Source organism: Nycticebus coucang, chromosome 8 (genome assembly GCF_027406575.1).
Source record: "Nycticebus coucang isolate mNycCou1 chromosome 8, mNycCou1.pri, whole genome shotgun sequence".
Classification (NCBI taxonomy): domain Eukaryota; kingdom Metazoa; phylum Chordata; class Mammalia; order Primates; family Lorisidae; genus Nycticebus; species Nycticebus coucang.
In genome coordinates this window covers 48165442-48185340 of record NC_069787.1, presented here as the reverse complement: position 1 = coordinate 48185340, position 19899 = coordinate 48165442, and the positions used below count along the sequence as shown (strand labels likewise).

The 19899-nt window shown below is 38.9% G+C and overlaps 1 non-coding gene across 1 annotated transcript; it reads left to right on the top strand.

Moving 5' to 3' along the window:
* The first annotated feature begins 9710 nt into the window (after positions 1-9710).
* Positions 9711-9769, top strand: LOC128592983 (U7 small nuclear RNA). Its single transcript, XR_008382179.1, has one exon. It is a non-coding gene; the product is annotated as a U7 small nuclear RNA (small nuclear RNA).
* Positions 9770-19899: the final 10130 nt, after the last annotated feature.

The following is a 19899-nucleotide window of genomic DNA, read 5'->3' as shown; positions in this document are numbered from 1 at the left end:
TTCTCTACTCGCCAAGTCTCATAATATACAGTGCCCCTTTCTGTTCAGCCACAACAATCTAATTCAGGTTTTGTCCTCCCAGGAGGTGGTCACTAAGTCCAGATGGACACCAAGCTACCTCGCCGTCCTAGAAGCATAGAAGCCAGACTGCACTGCAGGTATCTGCTGAAATTCAGCTCTATTGTCCTCCTGCCAGCAAGCCTCACGAGGAGCTGCCTCACACCTAGAGCCAGCTCCTGGGATAGCTGGGGAGGGCCAGAGCCCTAGGACTCCTGGGGCCATTCTGATGTTTCAGGACTTAAAAGGGCAATTAGAGCCCAGCTCTGCTCATTCATCAGAATTCAGATTATGTAGTAGAGTACATAATTATGACATGATCAGAACAAAACAAAGTTTAACAGGAAGAGCAGTTAGTAAAAAGAAGCTGTGCCCATCTTTATTGAACAGAGAAGAAAAATCTAACATTTAGCAGACAAGCTGAGTTAGTGCTATAAGAAGATAGGGGAAAACTATGTCAGAATATCTAAACTTCAGAGGGCAAAGTAGATATAAGAAGGTGGATATCATCATCAAAATCATCAAAATTGAATTAGATTGTTTTCTAGAAAAGGAACTCAGTTTGGTCCGTGGACCAAAAAAAAAAAAAAAGTTTTCACTCTTGGAAGAAATGGATTTGACTTGCTGTGCACTTAGTATTAAACTTTCTAAATCCTTTTTTCTAACCTATAACATGGGAATAATAATACATAATTGTGTTGCTGTACACGTTGTGAGAATTCAGTAAGATACTGGTAGAGAGAGCTTTCCAGTGTGTGGTAAGCAGTAAAAGTTCAATGTGTATTGGCTACATTTATTTCTGACATTGCCAAAGAAAGATAAGTGAAAAAGTAGAAGGTTCTTGGAGAAGGAGATATGCTTTAAATGTTGTAAAATATGTCCACTCCTAAAAACTTGACTGAGTACAGGCCCTCAGACTTTGGGTGGTCATCCCAGTCTCTGAGGCTCAGCCTAGGTCATCTGACGGACTCCACAGATATCTTTCTCTGTCACCTCACTTTGTGAGTGGAGGGAAGGGGGCCAAAGGGCAGCATAATTGTAACCATAGGGCACAGGCATGATCAAGTATAGCTGGGCTTACAAATCACCAGAAAGGTCCTTTCCCAATTCAGAAAAGCTTTTAGGAACATTTGAAATTGAAATCCACATTAACCTTGAAAGGAGGCAATTAGTAATGCAGATATTAAGCCACCTCATAAAGGAAAAAGAAAAAGATCAACTCATTTTTAAAAAACCTTTGAGATAAACAGACTTTGCCAGGAACATCTAGGCTCTTCCATCTGGCCAGCCAGAACACCTGTCCATCATTCCAGCTCTTGATTTGCCACTTTCCTGCAGGCTTGGAAACATGAAAGGTCTTAAGTGCATCCAATCCAAACCACTCATTTTAACAGATGGGGAATTGAGATCTGAAGGGATCAAGATATTTTCTAAGAACACAAATTTAGTTACAAACTGGTACAAGATCTTAGTTTCCTAATTACTTGCTTTTTTCATTCCTACCTCAAAGATTTTATTTTGACAAGGAGTATGATTCCTCTACGTCTGTCTTTTTAGATGGTGAGCTCCTTGAAGGAGGGTAAAGCACCCAGCTTTTGTTATTTCTCATTCACAGCCATAAACAGGTGATCACAAACATAGTTTTAGTCCATTCAGTCTCCTATAACAAAATATCACAGAGTGGGGATATTAGAAACAGCAGAAATTTATTCCTCGCAGTTCTGGAGGCTGGGAAGTCTAAGATCAAGGTATTAGCAGATTTGGTATCCGGTAAAGGTCCATTTCCTGGTTGACAGATGGAGCCTTCCTTACTTGGTAGAAGGGGGAAGGGGTCTTCCTTGGCCATGTTTTATAAAGGTCCCAGTCATGAAAACCTGCCCCCATGGCATAATCACCTCCCCAAAGCACTAACTGCTAATACCATCACCTCAACACTGAATTGTTAAGGGGACACAAACATTCAGACCAGAGCAAGTACTGTCAATTGCCCTTTTACTAAGATGTGAGTAGAAAGTAGAGAAACCAGTTTGCATTTTGGCAGGAATGTTTTTTTTTCTGTTTCACTCACATTAGACATAATTGTGCTTATAATTTTGAAAAAATCCCTAATCTCAGAATGTGGATAGAACCTGTCTAGCCTTTTTCAAATAGGCCAAATTTCATGCAAATGTGTAGAAAACGACAGACTATTTTGAGTAAAGTAACAACCCAATTGGTCTCCAATTCTGTATGGGATGAAAGGCTATTAAATAAACAAAATGCAGCCAGTATCTCATGATCCATGAGCTAGATGTAATGTTCTTATTAAATGGGTTTAATACTCTATAAACAGACTTTACATGACCTTTATCCATAAAAATCTTACAAAATGACGTTTTCCACCTTGAGTGGCTTAGCCATTCTCCCACATGAAAACACAAGCTGGACAGACACCCTCCTGTGATGCTTTCTGTTCTTTCTTACTTCTGCCATTTTATTACAGTGATAGTCTAGCACATTTAATTCTTTTCCATTATTACATCTCCTACCTCTAATCACTTGCAGATTACAATTTGTAAGAAGTCTCCTTACCTACTCAATCAAAGTCAACCCTGAAGTCACAACTGTGATTCAGAAGATCTAGGGTAGAGCCCATGATTCTGTGTTTCTAGCAAGGTCACAGATAACACTGAGGCTGCTGGTCCTCAGACCATATTTTGAATAGCAAAATACTAGAAGGTATCCCAGGATCCACTATACCTATCCCATCGGAACCATTCCTGCCTCATTCCCCTTCCTCAGCAACAACTTAATTGTTTTAAATGACTTCTGTGTGTTTATTTTCAATGAATATATGATTGTAGTGTTATGAAAAAGAAAAAATGGTGTCATCCATTAACCCTTTTAAAAACAAAAAGGGTCAATTTGCACTGTATTGTACCAGCCTCTAGGGATACAAAGATAGGTAACATATAATCTTATTTGGAGTTAGATGTCTTGGTCCACAGTTCACTAGCTGATTGACCTCAGGAAAACTATCTGATCAGTTTATGTTAGTTTTCTTCTTTTATAAAATAATAATGTTCACCTTATTAGACAGTGTGAGTTTAAAACAGAACAATGTATGTAAACTCATACTCTAAAACATACTACATATATAAGAATGTTTGACATGCGTATTGTTATAATATTGATATTATCATTATTAATCTGTTTAGGCTCTTCTCATACACTACAAATATACAAAAAATGAGTGTTTAGCATAGTTCTTTACACTCTATATAATTTAAATTCTTTTTCATTAAATGTCTTATTTCTTTTATTCCCATCCTTGTATAAGCACCCCAGAACATTTCCACAGGGAAAAAACTGAACCAGATGGATGGTAGAACAAATCCTCCTGAAATCTCTGCCCTGAGTGGTCTATCACTGCAATGTTAAAGGCCTCCTCAAATTGAACAAGCTACCTCATTTCCCTGTGATCCTTTCTTCCATTGATCTTGGAACACTTCCCACAATCACTCTTTGAATGAGTGAATTAATATTAGGGTTTGACATTTGTTTAATACAAGAAAATAATGACAAGTTTAGGAACTAGGGCTATAACCTATATTCTTTTTTTCCTTCATGAAAAATTTCATTGCCCTGAGGCAGGGCAACCACCCATCACAGCCCCTCAAAGGTATTCTGAGGCCTTTAAACTGTGCCTTGGATGCACTATGGTTTGTACACCTGTTCCTTAAGAATCGTGGCCACAGGTGTAATTGACACTAATTAGCCCTTCCCACTCCAGGCCCCCCCACAGGGCCAAAGGCTAAATAAGACTAAAATGCATTCTGCCTCTGAGGGTGGCAGAGGTGAGTGACATGATTTGCCAGAAGGTGGAGAGGAATTTCAAGCTTTCTCTGTTGTTCCTGTCTCCCTTTCATCTCTTCAGCTCTGATGGTACACTGTACTTAACATTTCTAGGGACTGTCAATCCAGCACCACATCCACTTAGGCTGAGGCATGGCCACCCATGTGGCTTTCAGACCACAGGACACCTGAAATATTGCTAAACCTAGAACCCTGGGGCATCTCTTCCCATTGCCTTCTTCCCCAGGTGCTGTTCCTGCCACCACAGACAAGATTAACAAGAAGGTTATATTTAAACTTCCAAGAGGCACTGCTGTGCCATTATGGGTCTATTTAAAATCCTCCGGGCAGCTGCAGTACATAATAACAAATCAGCAGGAGGGAGGGAAGAAAGGGAGGAGAAGGGAAGGAGGAGGGGAGGTGGTCTGGAGCATCCTGGATTGTTTCTGTGAAAAATGTTCTGTCAAAAGATGGCAGGGGGTAAAGGCAAGTTAAAGATGCCACCCAGAGAGAGAGAAAGAGAGAGAGTGGGAGAATGAATGGAGAGAACGTGCTAAACAGGGCTGGGGAGGAACTTAGGATCCTAATATGAAGAACTGCCAGACCTAAAACCTCATTGACTGCCTGGAAGATGTCACAGCTCCACATTACTCCACTTCTCCCAGGGGACCCTACTGAACAATCCCAGCCATCCCTTCAGCATTGACAAATGATCAGTACTAGAATATAAAGTGCTCTGATAATACAAAGAGCTCTGGAATACAAAGCAGTTCCCATAAACCCAATGGAGACATGCCATTTTCCTCCTGGATCCAGCATCTAATAATTCACCCAGTGGGAGGTCCCTGCCATGTTCCCTTAGAGAACACTCTCTATTGAAACAGCCTTAGAACCAGATGACTTACATACAGTGGGCTCTGAAACACCCACCCCAGTTTCTGCTATCTTTGCTGGGTCGGAGCATAAGTCTTTTTTACCATCTACCAGCCTTCTACCAAAGTCCTGTGGATACTAAGAATGTTTACAATGTTCCTTCAGCAATAGAACACAATCACATTCATTTTCATCTCCTAGCCCCTCTTTCATTGACGGTATAGTTTGACTGACACTATCCATACACCAGACTGGGTTTTACTACTCTTTGCTAAAGCTGCTTTAAAGTTACCAATGTTTTTCCTGATTTTTTCCCTCATGTATAAGTGTACTTCAGTCTAGTTATTAAATCTCCACTAATTGTCTAAACTATCACCCCTTGGTTTTTCCACATAGTATTAACAGCTCTGAATTCCCAAGCACAGAAATTGTAAGACAAAACAAACAGGGCATTCCTGTCCAGCATACTGAAGATAATAATTATACCTTACTGGATTAATTTTGTTGCTATGGATGATCAAAATGATGTCATAGGTTATGTTATTTACCATGAACATAAGTCATAAGACTTGGATGTCCACAATGATTCAATAAACCAAATAAATATCAAAAACTCACTTTCTATTGCACTTTCTAAACACCAGGCCATATTATGATGTAAATATGTAATTAAATGATGTAATTGAGGTAAGATGCAAGGCCTATCTATGCTATCTACCTAAAAGAGAATATTCTAGTAGATCAGCAAGTGTTAAAAGTTTATACAAATTATTAAGAATAATTTTTTCAAGGGGATTTATCTTCTTTTTCTTGTTTCTGGTTGAATGCCTAAGAAGTGGAAGATTTATAAAATTATCTGTCCCTTCAAAATGAAGAATAGCCAAACAATACACACAATTTGTAACAAATCAAAACCTGCCATATCAACACATATTGATTGTAAACATTGATTTAATATTGTTCTATATAATAACAGTAAATGTCCCTATATCAAAAATTGACACATGATTTATTATCTAGTATCAATGTCCTTCCTTTGTCATTCCTATGAACATTAGGAGCTCAAAAGATAAGATTTCCCAAAAAGAAAAAGAGTAAGAAGTTAGGAAAGTAACTGTAGGATGTGCTATAGTCTCTGAGGAGACAGACACATGTATATTGTCCTAGTTGGGCCTACAGAAATAGATTCACCATCCAATATGAAAACAAATTGTCTCAGCCAAATGAAAATTATTTTCTCAGTAAGAAATACAGCAGGGCCCTTTACACTCCAAAGAATTCCTTCTAGTGAGGTGCTCAATGAAGAAATCAGACATAATAATTCCAAGGTGTCAGACAGGAAAAACTTCAATGAAACAAAAGGAATGCAGCCCCGAGTTGTCCCTTACTCAGCCTCCACCTGAACTTTTGCTGACCACTCAGATCATTACCAGAATTCCTAACTTCCTTTACTCACTATCTTACATGTCATCCATCTTTTGTTGGATTAATCATTTTAGTCTGGTCCAGGGAACTGCTTTGAGCTCTGTATACATGGCTTAGACAAGACCTGTTACCTATACTCTACTGTCTGTACTAAGTCTGGGTGAGCAGACAGGGAACACTCACCTTGGTTCACCCATCCTATTTGTTTGGTACCCATTCATTCACACACCTACCAGATGCTTACTGAGTCCCTCCTTTGTGCTAGGTACTCAGGATATAAAAAAGAATGAGAGCTGATCCTGCCTTGAAGGAGTTTGCAGTCTAGCCAAAGAAACAAATGTAAACAAAGAATAATACTCTACTAAATGAAATCATGATGACACACACAAGGGAAAATAAAAAGACAGCTTCCATTTGAAAGTACCTACCAGAACAAAAAGTAATTCACAAAAGCAAAATATCAAATAAAATAAAATTTCCAGTAAGTACATTTTAAAAGTTCAACTTTGCTAATAAATCAACTAAATAGAACTCTAACAAATGCAAGCAGTGTAACGTCATCTTTTGTACCCATCTATGAATCTGAAATGAAAAAAAGAAACCTAAACAATAACATTTTATCTTCTTAAATATGCAAAGATTTTTTTCTTTATTGCAAAGATAAGGGAAGTGGATACTCTTATATGTACTATTGATAAACACACAGATTAGTTTAAACTTTCTAAAGCCCAGTTTGATTATAAATATACCAAATGACAAAATGTTGATATTATTTGACCAATTTCAGCTCTGCAAATTTATACTGAAGAAACAACCTAGGAGAGACAAAAAGATTTATCTGCAAGGATACCCATCATTATATTGTTTGTAAAATCCCTCAATTTAAAAATAATATAAAATATTGAACAGTAGGGGATCGGTTAAACTGCTGAATTTTATGCAGCCATCAGAAATGATACCGATGGATGTTTTTGATGGGAAAGGATAATCATGTCCATGAATAAACACAAAAGAATTTACACATATCTCCCCATATAAATAGAAAAGGATGGATACAAAACAATATATGTAGTAAGACCTCCTTGTTACGTTATATAACACACAGAGGGGCTCGGGTTGCTAACTACTATCTGGTGAGAATGTATGTGTTTTTTCCTTGTCTCCTAGTTTTTCTCCAATGTGTATGTATTGCTTTTATAACAAGAAAAATGATTACAGTGATACAGTTGACCGTCCATCAGCATGAGTTTGAACTGTACAGGCCACTCATATGCACCTTTTCTCCTGCCTCAGCCACCAGGAGACAGCAAGGTCAGCCCCTCCCCTCCACTTCCTCCGCCTACTCAACTTGAAGAGGATGAGGGTGAAGATCTTCATGATGCGCCACTTCCAACTAATGAATAGTAAGTATATTTTTTCTTCCTTAGGATTTTCTTGGTAACATATTCTTTTTCCTAGCTTATTTTATCCTAAGAATATAGTATATAATGCATATAGCATACAAAATATGTGTTAATCGACTGCTTATGTTATGTGTAAGGCTTCTGGCCAACAGAAGGCTATTACTAGTAATTAAGTTTTTGAAAGGCAAAAGTTATATATGCATTTTCAACTGTGTAGGAGGCCAGTGCCCCTAAACCCCACATTGTTCAAGGGTCAGCTGTACTTTAGCTTCAAAAGAAGACAAAGTCCCTGTTATGGGCCAGGCACTGGGCTGGGTTCTGTGCATACACTCTCTCTGCTAGTCACAGCACTACCATGGATTCCTGAGATGAAGTCACCCACCTAGCCCAGACAATTAGTGCCTAGCAGAGTAGAGATTAGAAGTTATGATCCAAAACTCCGGTTCCCCTCCCATTCTGGCTAGTCCATTACACTTGTTCCCTAAAATGAAACGTAAAAATAAAATCTATGTTACTATATTTTTAAAAATTTTTCCACGTAAACCAAACGAAAACACCTTTTCAACCAATGTAAAAGCTATGATAAAATTCAGGAGATTGTGAATAGACATAAAAATACTTTTAAAAGGATTCTTCCACTTTATACTTGAGCACACAGCAAATCACTCTACACCCTGTGGTGAGAGGGGACCAGGGTGGGGAAATGGAGAGAGGAAAATGAAGACAGACTCATGCGGGAACAAAACGTGCATGGGCTAACTCACAGCCAAGTCTAAACCGATGTCAAAAGCCAATCCAAATGGGCATTTGCCTTTCTGCCTGTGAGCCTGAAGCTTTGTTTGCCCCAATCAGCCATTTTATGCCCCTGTTTCTATTTCAAGTATAGTACATGGAACTATATGTGCAAAATATGAATCGCCACTTCACTAAGTGCTTTATTCATTACTACCCATCTTTCTATTTCTCTGAACTTGCCAAGTTGCATCTTTTCATTAAAATATGTACGCCTGGGTGGTCAGGTTTAAACCTGTCTATTTTTGTTCTCCTTTCTTATCTCTCTGTGTCTTGTGGTTTCTACAGATCTCTTTTCTTTTTATTAGTGAGATATTATTTTTAGATACGAAATCTTTTAAATGCTCTTTTAATCCTCCATGGCCTTTTTTTTTTTTTCTTTTCTACCCTACACTGCATTACTTCCATTTTATTAAATTGATTTTCATTCTCTGCTTTTCTCACATCTTAGGAAGATCAGTGCCTTGTTAGTATCTGAGATTATTATTCCTAAAATTTTTGCTTAGATGTATTCTTATGCCTGTTAGGTTCTCCACTGTCATCTAGGGTTCATTACACTATAAGCACACCTAGGTTTTACTCCTTTCTCATATATCTCTTTCAACACAAAGCCCAAAGCAGGACACCTGAAGTCCTCATTCTTGAAAATTGTAACATTTTTATATTTGGTCACGGTGGTGCCTGCACCTACAGCCCTCCTCTTTGTCCTTGTCGTGGCCCAGGGAATCCATGGGCTTCAAATACCCTCTTCTCCAGCGTGCTCTCTCTAGTCATACTAATTAAACCTTCCTTCTGAATTCATGCACAATAGTTAGGGAGCCCCTGCAGTGTTTCTCATAGAGGTTTACATAACATACACTTGATTACGTCTTCTCTCCACCGATAAATTCTAAACGCCATGAGGTCTAGAAAAGTGTCTTGCAGCAATAATGCCTTGCTTATAATAGGTACTTAATAAATATTTTTAAATGATCGAGCAAATGGAGCAACTGGGCTTCTCTAAGATCATGGTCACAAGGGCTGAGAGGAATGTGGACACAGTGGTGCCTTGATCCACGAATACGTCACTGTGCTAGCCTAGAGTTCATGGTCATTAAGGCACCCTCTGTCTTATGCCCAAAACACTCCCATAGTCTTGCTGCTTGATTATTAATTTCAATCTCATCTGGACTTGATTTAATTTTCTCTATATGCATTTTATTTAGGAGTCAATTTATTTCATCTTTTAATAATTATACAGTACTTCATGTTTGGAAAGAGTTCTGTAATCATTGATTAGTTATTCTTCTGTGAGACAGATCAGTATTCTCATCTCTATTTCATAATTAGGGTTATAGCTCTTTTACAATTTGTCTAGCAGACTTTTGGAGTTTCACAAGGTCCTGCTTCCCCTCCCCCCAAAGAAATTGAAGCCTACAAGGGTTCAACAACTTACCTAGGGTTAAAGAAAAAGCCAATATTAAAACCTATAGCTACTCAGCTTCTTGTCCACAGATTAACCAACCTCACCATATTTCCTACCCCAAACCAGAGACCAGCATAAGATAACCATAAGAAAAACTTGAAAGTCAAAATTTTAAATAGCTATCTGAAACTACAAGAGTGGTATTGTTTTGTTCTCTGAAAGTAATGTTCTTCCATGCTAACTGCAAGTACAAGAAAAAGGAAGATGCCTGAATTCCCACTGTAAAGTGTTTGTTTTTCTAAGAAGCAATAAGCCTGCAGACTATTATCACTTATGTTATTAAAAACCTAAAAATACTTCAAATTCTTTGTATTTATCTTTAATTGACAAATAAAAATTATATGTATTTATGTATACTACATAATCCTTTGATATATGTTTACATTGTGGAATGTCTAAATCCAGCCAATTAACATATACATTATTACCTAACATTTCCTTTGTGTGTGATAAAAACATTTAAAATCTATTTCTTAGCAATTTTCAAGTATACAGCATCTCGTTATTAACCATAGTTACCATGTTGTTCAACAGATTTCCTAAGCTTACTCCTCCAAGTCTAAATGAAATTTTGTGTCCTTAGACCAACATACCCCAATTCCTACAATGCTACCTCCAATAACCACCATTCTATTATCTGCTTCTATGAGTTCAAGTGTTTTAGAGTTCACAAATAAGTGAGATCAAGGTGTGTTTGTCTTTCTGCACCTGGCTGATTTCTCTTAGCCTAATGTTCTGCAGTTTCATTCATCATGTTGCAAATGACAAGATTTATTTCTTTTTTAAGACAGAATAGTATTCTGATATGTAAATATACCACATTTTTTTGTATCCATTTATCCCTTGATGGACGTTTGGTTAACTCTGTACCTTGGCAACTGTAAATAATGATGCAATAAACATGGGGGCACAGCTATCTCTTTAACATATTGTTTACAACTCTTTTGGATATATGCCCAGAAGTAGGATTGCTGGGTCACGTAGCAGTTCGATTTTTAATGTGTTAAGGAACTTCTATCCTGTTTTCCATAGTGGCTGTACTAATTTGCATTCTCATCAACAGCATGCAAGGATCCCCTTTCTTCACCTTCCACAATGCTTGTCTTCTCTTGTGTTTTTCATAATGGCTATCCTAACAAGTGTGAAGTGATATATCCTTGCAGTTTTAATAAGCATTTCCCTGATGATTAGTGATGTTGAACATTTTTCCATATACTTCTTGGCCATTTCTGTCCTCTTTTGCCCATTTTTAAATCAGGTTATTTGTTTTTCTACTATTGATTGGTCGGAGTTTCTTAAAAATTCTGTATGTTTACCCCTTTTCTGATGCAAATATTTTCTCCCATTCTATAAGCGTGTCTCTTTTCTCTGTGGATTGTTTCCATTGTGGTGCAGAAGCTTTTCAATTTGATGCAGTCCCATTTGTTTCTTGTACTCTTTAAGTCATATTAAAAAAATCTTCACCCAAACCAGTGTTATGAAGTTCTTCCTCTATGTTGTCTTCTAGTAGCTTCACAGTTTCTGGTGTTCAGTTTAAGTCTTTAATCCATTTGATTTGATTTTTGTATGTGTGGCGATGTAAAGGTTAAAAATATTCAGTTTAAAGTCTAATTTGAGGAATACTATCTGCCATTTAAAAGTCCTGAAAATGCCTTGCAAATTATAATACTTTACACAAATGTAAGGTCCAGCATAATGTTACCATTTATTTTCCTGCAAATCCCATTAGATTGCTTAACCTTCTTGACTTTCTGTCTTGAAATTTTGCTTGGTATTAATGAACAAGGTACAAGTTCTTTAACATTTCTGAGAATGTTTTATGAAAAACCCACCCAGCTGTGGATGGCTCCTCTGATGGCAAATTAAGAAGCAGAAAGGAAATCTAGAATCTGTTCTCCCTTGGTTTCCTTTTATCTGAGACAGAGTCTCATTCTGCTGCCCAGGCTAGAGTGCCACGGCATCAGCCTAGCTCACCACAACCCCATACTCCTGGGTTCAAGGGATCCTCTCGCCTCAGCTTCCTGGGGCTCCAATTCGCCAGATAGAAACATTTCAGGATGGTGAGTAGCTGTCGTGTGGGCAATTACATAAAGTCCTTCATGCCACTTCATATAAGAGGCCCTAGAAAAATTCTTGTGACTTTCTGCATTAGCTCACTGTTCACATTTCACTTCACGTGATGCCCTTCACCTCCCTCTCACCTTCCTCGTCTCTCTGACCACATTCACCTTGCCTTCCCTCTTCTAGTACCAGTAAGTAAGCCTTCCTAGGCGAGGACAGAATTTCACCACAGCAAAATGTGCCTCAATTTCAATCAGCAACAGAGAGGGGAAAAAATGTCCAAATTAAGCTGCTTGATTACGGAAATTAATCTTGTCATTTAGCATCCCTGTTCAGCAGAATAGGGCCTTTGATTAGCCTCCTTGTTTCAGAATATTACAAGCAGACGTTTATTAAGCAGAAAGCATTTTCTTTTTTTTTTTTTTTTGTAGTCAGGCAAGTCAAAGGAGAAGTAAAGGTGCCAAGAGGTTTCTGGAAGAAGGCCACAAGTCCAGGACTATGTGCCTGCTCCCCAGTCCATGTCCCTCTGAGTAAGACTGTCATGGAACCAGGACCTCAACCAACCCACCCAACTGTGGATGGCTCCTCTGATGGCAAATGAAGAAGCAGAAAAGAAATCTATAATCTGCTGCCCAGGCTAGAGTGCCACGGCATCAGCCTAGCTCACTGCAACCTTAAACTCCTGGGTTTAAGGGATCCTCTTGCTTCAGCCTCCTGGGTAGCTGGGATTACAGGCACCTGCCACAATCCCGGCTAGGTGTTGTGCTGCTAGAAAAATAGGGTCTTTTCTATTTTTGTAGAAATAAGGTCTTTCTCTTGTTCAGGCTGGTCTCAAGCTGCTGTGCCCAGCCTTTGTTATCCTTTCAATAAAGGAATAATCCCCTTGACCTAGAGACAAATGATGACTTGGATGGCACTATATACTGTAAAGTTCATTGCATGTATGTGGAGAATCTGCTACCTTTGTAAGGCCATACGCTCTAACAGCTCCGAACTAGGGTACTATCTAGAATGAGAAAGGCTTAACGATTATATAAAGGTTGCTAAGTGCTTTTGTGGGGAGTTCTCTCTCTCCCATCAGTGTGCCCTGGCATTTTTAAATTGTGAAGGGGCACTATCTGGTGGGGGTGATTTTTTGCCTAGCCCATCTTCTAAGTCTCAGAGTTTCTGGGACTACTTTAAGTTTGGTAGTAAAAGAGGCAGTTAGGTGCGACCTGCTCCAAATTCACACAACTCTCTAGTAGAAGGGCTTTTCCAGGGCTGAGACCTGGACCTAAACCCCTCCAGAGGAAGCCTAGCACAGAACAATGAAGCAATTTAATGCAGAAGCCCCTACACTTGACTAGAATGACTCACAATGGTTGCAGGCCTCCTGAGCCCTAGAGGTCAGAGCTCAGCCTACCACCAACCAATAGATAAGACAGTGCTAATGAAAGCACAGACAGTGAGAGTAAGATGGAGTCTGTCCAGCTAGGGCAGACGTGACACAGCTGGTCTGGTCGGTGTAGGCCCTGCCTGACCTTGACTCCCTGTCTCTCATTCTTACTGTTTTATAAATTTAGCTTCCACCCTAAAGATGCCTATCTCCAATAGTTTAGGTGGATTGATTTAGGAGATTAACTTATATATTGAAATGTTGTTTTGGGTCATGGGTTATACTGATTATTGTTTACTATGGATCATGGGTTCTGCTGATTATTGTTTAACACGAGAGTTAACATGGTCTTCACTTTGACCTTAAATGTATAAAACTGTAATGTTAGAAATGGAAGATCAGAACAGTGTTAGAGAGGCTACTCTGACTATTCTCCAGAACCTCAGCCTTCTGACAAAATTTGGTGGACCTATGCCCATCTCTGTGTATTGGCTGACAGTGCCAGGCAGCCAGATTCTCTTTGTCCAGTAATACTAGGAGAAAACCAGTCATTGACAAAGATGAAACAAAACAAAAACAGCCTGACAATAGTCTCTGTCTTCTTTAGTTGGACCTAACTTTTCCTTAGACTAAAAGCAAAGCAATGTAATTAGTTCTTGAATAATACCAGTCTCAGAAAAATTAACTTTCTAACTTCTCAAATAAGCTCACCACTCAACCTCAACTCACTAAGAGGCAGCATGGTGTGCCTGGTAGGAAGACCATGAGGTTTAGGGGCCAAGATGCCTTCCATCAAGTCCTGGACACTACCCACTAATCATTTTGCCAGGACTGTCTCTGAGCTTTGGGGTCCTCATTTATAAAATGAGAATAATAATAACTTCATTGTGGGGCTTTTATAAAGGTTAAAAGAGATTATAATGTATGCCTGGTATATAATTCTACAAATGATATTAAAAAACAATGGTAGGTACTATTATTCAAAACCCTACAATCTTACTGTAAGACAGAGAGCCACTTGCAAAGATGAAGAACTCACAAAGTGAAATATTAGCCCTAGCAGTGGTCACCAGGAAGGTTGATTTTAAAAAAGTTTAAGGAGGTGTGGTGGGGGGAGGAGAGAACTAAGCAAAGCCCACTGGAAGATGAGTTCCTCAAAGATGAGAATACGCTGTGAGTAGCAGCACCAAATGAATGCCGAAGAAGTGGGTAAACCTATCTAAATTGATCTCTTGTTCAGTGAGAAGCCCTTGCCCCCACCTCCTGAACTTCACCCAGCACTTGGAGTACTCTTTGGTAAACATAAAGCCCTCCAATCCCTTCTCTGCACACTTAGGATGTGATCAAGATATCCAAGTCTTCCCTGTGGGCCTAGTTTGCTCCCTGACCTATCTCTGCTCCTCCTGTTCCTCCTCCAGGAGCCCTTCTGGCTCTTCTTTGAACTGTCAAACTCACCCCCGCTCCATGGTGTCTCTGCTTGCTGTTCTCTGAGCTTAGAAAGCTCCTCATTCCTTTGAGCCTTAGCTCAAACACCATCCTTTCCTATTCGTGCTGCTTAAACGAGCTGCCTTCCCAATCTCCGTTATTCATTCCCAACTTACATGCTTAATTCCATTCCAAATCATATTTTTTTTCTGTTTTCTGTGTATCTCTCCTACTGGAAATTTCCTAAAAGCAGGGATTCTGTCCTGTTCATTCAGCCTCAAGATCTCTATCCCATAATGGGCATGCAGTAAAAATATGTTGAATAAATGTAGTTGAACAAACGCATGGTTATTCTAAGGGGTTTTAATAATGTGCATGGAGCCTGCGTATTTTGCCAGCAGCCTGCCTCCTTGAGTATTAGCCCTGAGAAGCAGAATAATACCCATTACTACTAAATGAAAAATCAGTTTGTGTGTCCATATCCCACTCCACACTGAACCTGGAGGCAGACCCTGTGTCCTCTTTCTTAATGGTTTTTGCATTCCTAATACCTATTAGGTATTGTCTGACTGAATGGTTGATTTCTCTTAACTATCAGGTGCATCAGAGGAACAAGAAATAATACTCACTCTTTGCTATTATCAACATATCCACATCCCAGGTAAGGTGCTCATATTGTATCACAGAAACCCTGTCTTCTCCTCCCTTCTGACACCCCTAGGACATCTCCACAAATACTGTTCTACCTCCTGATGTGAACGTCTGACTTTATGAATTGAATTAAGGTACCAGAGAGCAATAAAACATTCGTTACACGTCACATTGAGGAGGATTAATTTATTGGGTGCAGTAGCTAAATTCACTTATCTGATCATTAGCCATTGCCACCTACAGTAACTGGCCAAAAACAGAGCTGCAACTTCAGTAAAATGGACATCAGATGTGTCTAAGTATTTGTGAAGGGGGTAATAAGGTAGATGCCAGTATGAAAACCAACTCTGTTGTTCTAGTCCCATTCTGCAAGGAACAAGCCTTATTTCCAGATAACAAAGGTCCTCCCTATGCCAGTGCAATGACATTCTTTACAATATGACTTACCTGAGTGTTACAAGCATTTTCCTTCATAAAGAAGAATACTCTGGGGCGGCGCCTGTGGCTCAGTGAGTAGAGCGCCGGCCCCATATGCCGAGGGTGGCGGGTTCAGGCCCAGCCCCGGCCAAACTGCAACAAAAAATAGCCAGGCGTTGTGGCGGGCACCTGTAGTCCCAGCTGCTTGGGAGGCTGAGGCAAGAGAATCGCGTAAGCCCAAGAGTTAGAGGTTGCTGTGAGCTGTGTGACACCACGGCACTCTACCCGAGGGCGGTACAGTGAGACTCTGTCTCTACAGAAAAAAAAAAAAAAAAAGAAGAATACTCTGGGCTTTATATAGAAGTTGCAGGATCTGGCAACTACTGATTGGAGAGCAGAGATTGGAAAATGACACTAAAGCTTCTGGTTTGGGACTAGGGACAGAGATCATCTTTTTTTTTTTTTAATTTATTATTAAATCATAGCTGTGTACCTTAATGCAATCATGGGGCACCATACACTGGTTTTATATACCATTTGACATATTTTCATCACACTGGTCAACATAGCTTCCTGGCATTTTCCCAGTCCTTATGTTGAGATATTTACATTCTACATTTATTAAGTTTCACATGCACTGAGGTCATCTTTTAATGGATATAAAAGATAGAGAGGGGAATATATAAATGTGGAGTAGGCATCCTGAGGCTGGGGTTTAGGAATGGGCCTCCAGCGATCCATAAATCCTCTAAAACTGCATGCAGAATTTGGTAAGTAGATGCATATCTGGAAAAGGGGGTCTATAGCTTTTGTTAGGTTCTCAAAGGACTCCATGACTATGGCCACTGTTTTACAGAAGTCTCAAAAGAAAATAAAAAGTACAAATGTCCCATGACTCTTAAGATATGCTAGTGTTCACAGACAGGGTCAAATTTTTCAGTTAATCAATCCAATCTCCCTAGGAACCAATTCAATATTTAGTAAGCCCTAAACTACATATAAGACACCTTGTGGCACCACTTCTTCCAGGTATATGCCCAACAGAAGAAAATGCAAGAAAGTGTTAAGATGCTTTTCTTCTACATGGGGATAAAATTCTTAACAAAATGTTGACCAAAATAACTTCGGGGATCAAAAATTGAGTTTTATTTATCTATGATATTAGCATTTCTCCCAACCTCTATTTTCCATCTGAATGTATGTTCTTTCTTTGAAAATTTTCCTCTCCCCATCTTCAACTAAACCTATTTCAACTTTGAACATTTTCCATGAACAAAATTCTGCTATAGTTCTTTGTATTCAATAAAGGAAAGTGGATATACAAGCCAACAAATAAAAAGTACAAATGAAATAAAGAATTCAGGGTTTTTATTCTATTAAATCTGAAGAAGCTGTAAAAGATTAGATCTTAATGTTTGAAAGAAATGGAAAAGAGGAAGAGAACTAAGAAAATGATTGGTAAGATCAGATATATTGATTGGGGTATCTGTTACAGACTCAAGATATTTAAAATCATGAAACCATTTGCAGTAGGAATGAAAAGACAATGGGCTTTTCCATAAAGTAACAACTCCAGAGACCAGTAAAGGCATTTCATGAAGCATGAAACAATGCTATACAGACAGTATTAGCACTTACAATAAGGTAAGTAACTGGAAAGTTTGAGGAAATTTTATGTTAAACTTGAAATAAAAAGTAAAGTATAGACCAAGCAATAAAGCTATTTAGAGTCACCCATTTGAAAACTGAGTATCAGAATTATGATATAAGGGTAGAGTATGAGTGAGGCAAAAATGGGAACCAGATGGCAAAGGAAGCACGTGAGAATATTGTAAATGCCAAACACTGCTACACTTCTGGAACTCTGGGTACCAAGAATTGGAAACAGGATAAGGATAAAATGTTTAGTAGCAGCAATAACAGCAGCAGCAGCAGCAGCAGCAGCAAAATAATAGTAACGGCATAGCTGACATTAACGAGCACTTACTATGTGCCAGTGCCTTATACACACCCTCATTTCATCCTATGACCACACTACAAGGTTCCATAGCAGATGAGGAAGCTGAAGCTCAGAAGGATGAAGGCACTTACCCAAGGTCATTTTGATGGGAATTAGATCCAATGTGCTAATTCATTCAATAAGACGCAAAAGGAGTGAACAATTCAGAATTCATTCTTTTTTTTTAGACAGAGCACACAGCAATAAAGTCATGTCCAATCTCACAAAACAGGCAACACAATTAGCCTGTTTGAGTTGTTTCCTTTTTATCCTGGCCTTGCTTTATTTGGTTGAATAGCCTCGTGTTTGGAGAAATTTGAAAATCACAAGACTAGCAGTGCGTGTGCTCTGTGCACATGTGTTCTCATGCACCACCAGTTGAGTCTTCAGATTGACATGGGCAATGACTCAGAGGTGGAAATGTGAACGTGACACCCCTTGAGGATTCCCCAAATGGCCCCTTTTTGGGGAAATAGGAAAGTTACCATAGACAAAGAGTCATAAGGAAGGAAACAGCAGAAATTTAAAGTTGAGGTTAAATATTTGGGTTTCTGGGGAACCTGCACGGTTTTTAGATTTAGGAACTCAATACCTAATGTACAAAACTCCTTCAAAAGATGGAAAGGCTGGCAAATGACAGCTTTCCTGGTTAGTGCTTTCCTCGGTATGCCCTAATTCTCAGTAAGGGGAACTCCAAAGAGAGAGAAGACCCAGGTCAGATAGATCTCAAGGGCTGACATTTAGCATGCAAGTTGGCTGGACAGTCAGCAAAGAAAAAAATTGCTACAAGGCAAGTGGGGTGTGTGTGTGTTTGTGTGTGCATGTAACGTTATTTTATACGTTCTGGTGGTGGTGTGTGTGTTTCTGTGTGCATGTACGCTATTTTATATGTTCTGGTGGTGGTGTGTGTGTTTGTGTGTGCATGTAATGTTATTTTATACGTTCTGGGATTTGTAATAAAGTTTACCGGGCACCTAACAGTTACAAAACAGCCACAAGGATCAGTACCTAAGAAGAGAACTGATGAATTTCAGCAAATAATCAGAGCTGCCTCCAAGTCACTGAGCCTTTCCACTAGCTTTATAGATGTTCTCAAGGAAGTTTAAGTTCCTTAACCTATTTTTTCCTTTCTTGATCGAGTTCTCCTGTGCTTTCTAGCACCATCCAGTAGCTTCCAGTGATGACAGAAATCATCCGTGTTGTCCGGTGTGATAGCCAATAGGTACATGGGGCTAGAATTTAACTTTTAACTTTATTTAAGTAATTTAAGTTGAAATTTCAATAGCCACTAGGGGCAACTAACTATAATGGTCACTATGGCAACTTTACAGCACTAAGAGGGCCTGGATTGTGATCTTCTAGTCCTTCCTTTCTGTGAATGTTTTTTCTAACTCTTCCCTTAACTTTCATCACTTTTATTTTTTTTAAATCAATCTTTAAATGTTGATCTTGATACTCTAGATCTTGTTTATACTGCATCTAAATCTTAGGTTAAAAACATAGAAAATTGCCCTTGTACAGGTCAAAAACAGTACAATATCAGCAATTTACATGGTTCAACTTTATATAATGTAACTCAGGCTTCTTATGCACTTAGGAACCTCCTGTGGCTGAACGAATAAAAGAACAGATAACTAAATATTGGTTGAATAAATAAGTGATAATGTCAGGTGGGCAATCAATGTTGTGGTGCTCAAGGCACCTATTGGTGATGAGTTTAAACCATGAGGCCAAAACTTCTAAAATAAAAAACCTACTATAGGCATGTGTTTCAGCCCTGAATTTAGTGAAGGCACCCTTCAAAACAGCACAAAAACATACAGGAACTTCTGACACTGTAAGGTTAAAACAGTAACTGCTTATCTAGGGATTCGTTAATTCCTTCAGTGAAAAATGATTCAGAATAATAAAGGCTGGGTTTTTATTGAGGAGGAAAATGGAGTCCATTAAAGAAGGAAATTCAGGGATATGTACTAGGGAAACTTGAAGAGACAATAGAAAAGATATATTCACATTCAAGGGCCTTTGGGAATGTTTCTGTGTGTAATGAGAACTGGAGCAGTAAAAAAAAAAAAAGAAAAAAGATTGCTAGTTCTTAAAGTCTAGCAAAGTAAACTCTCCC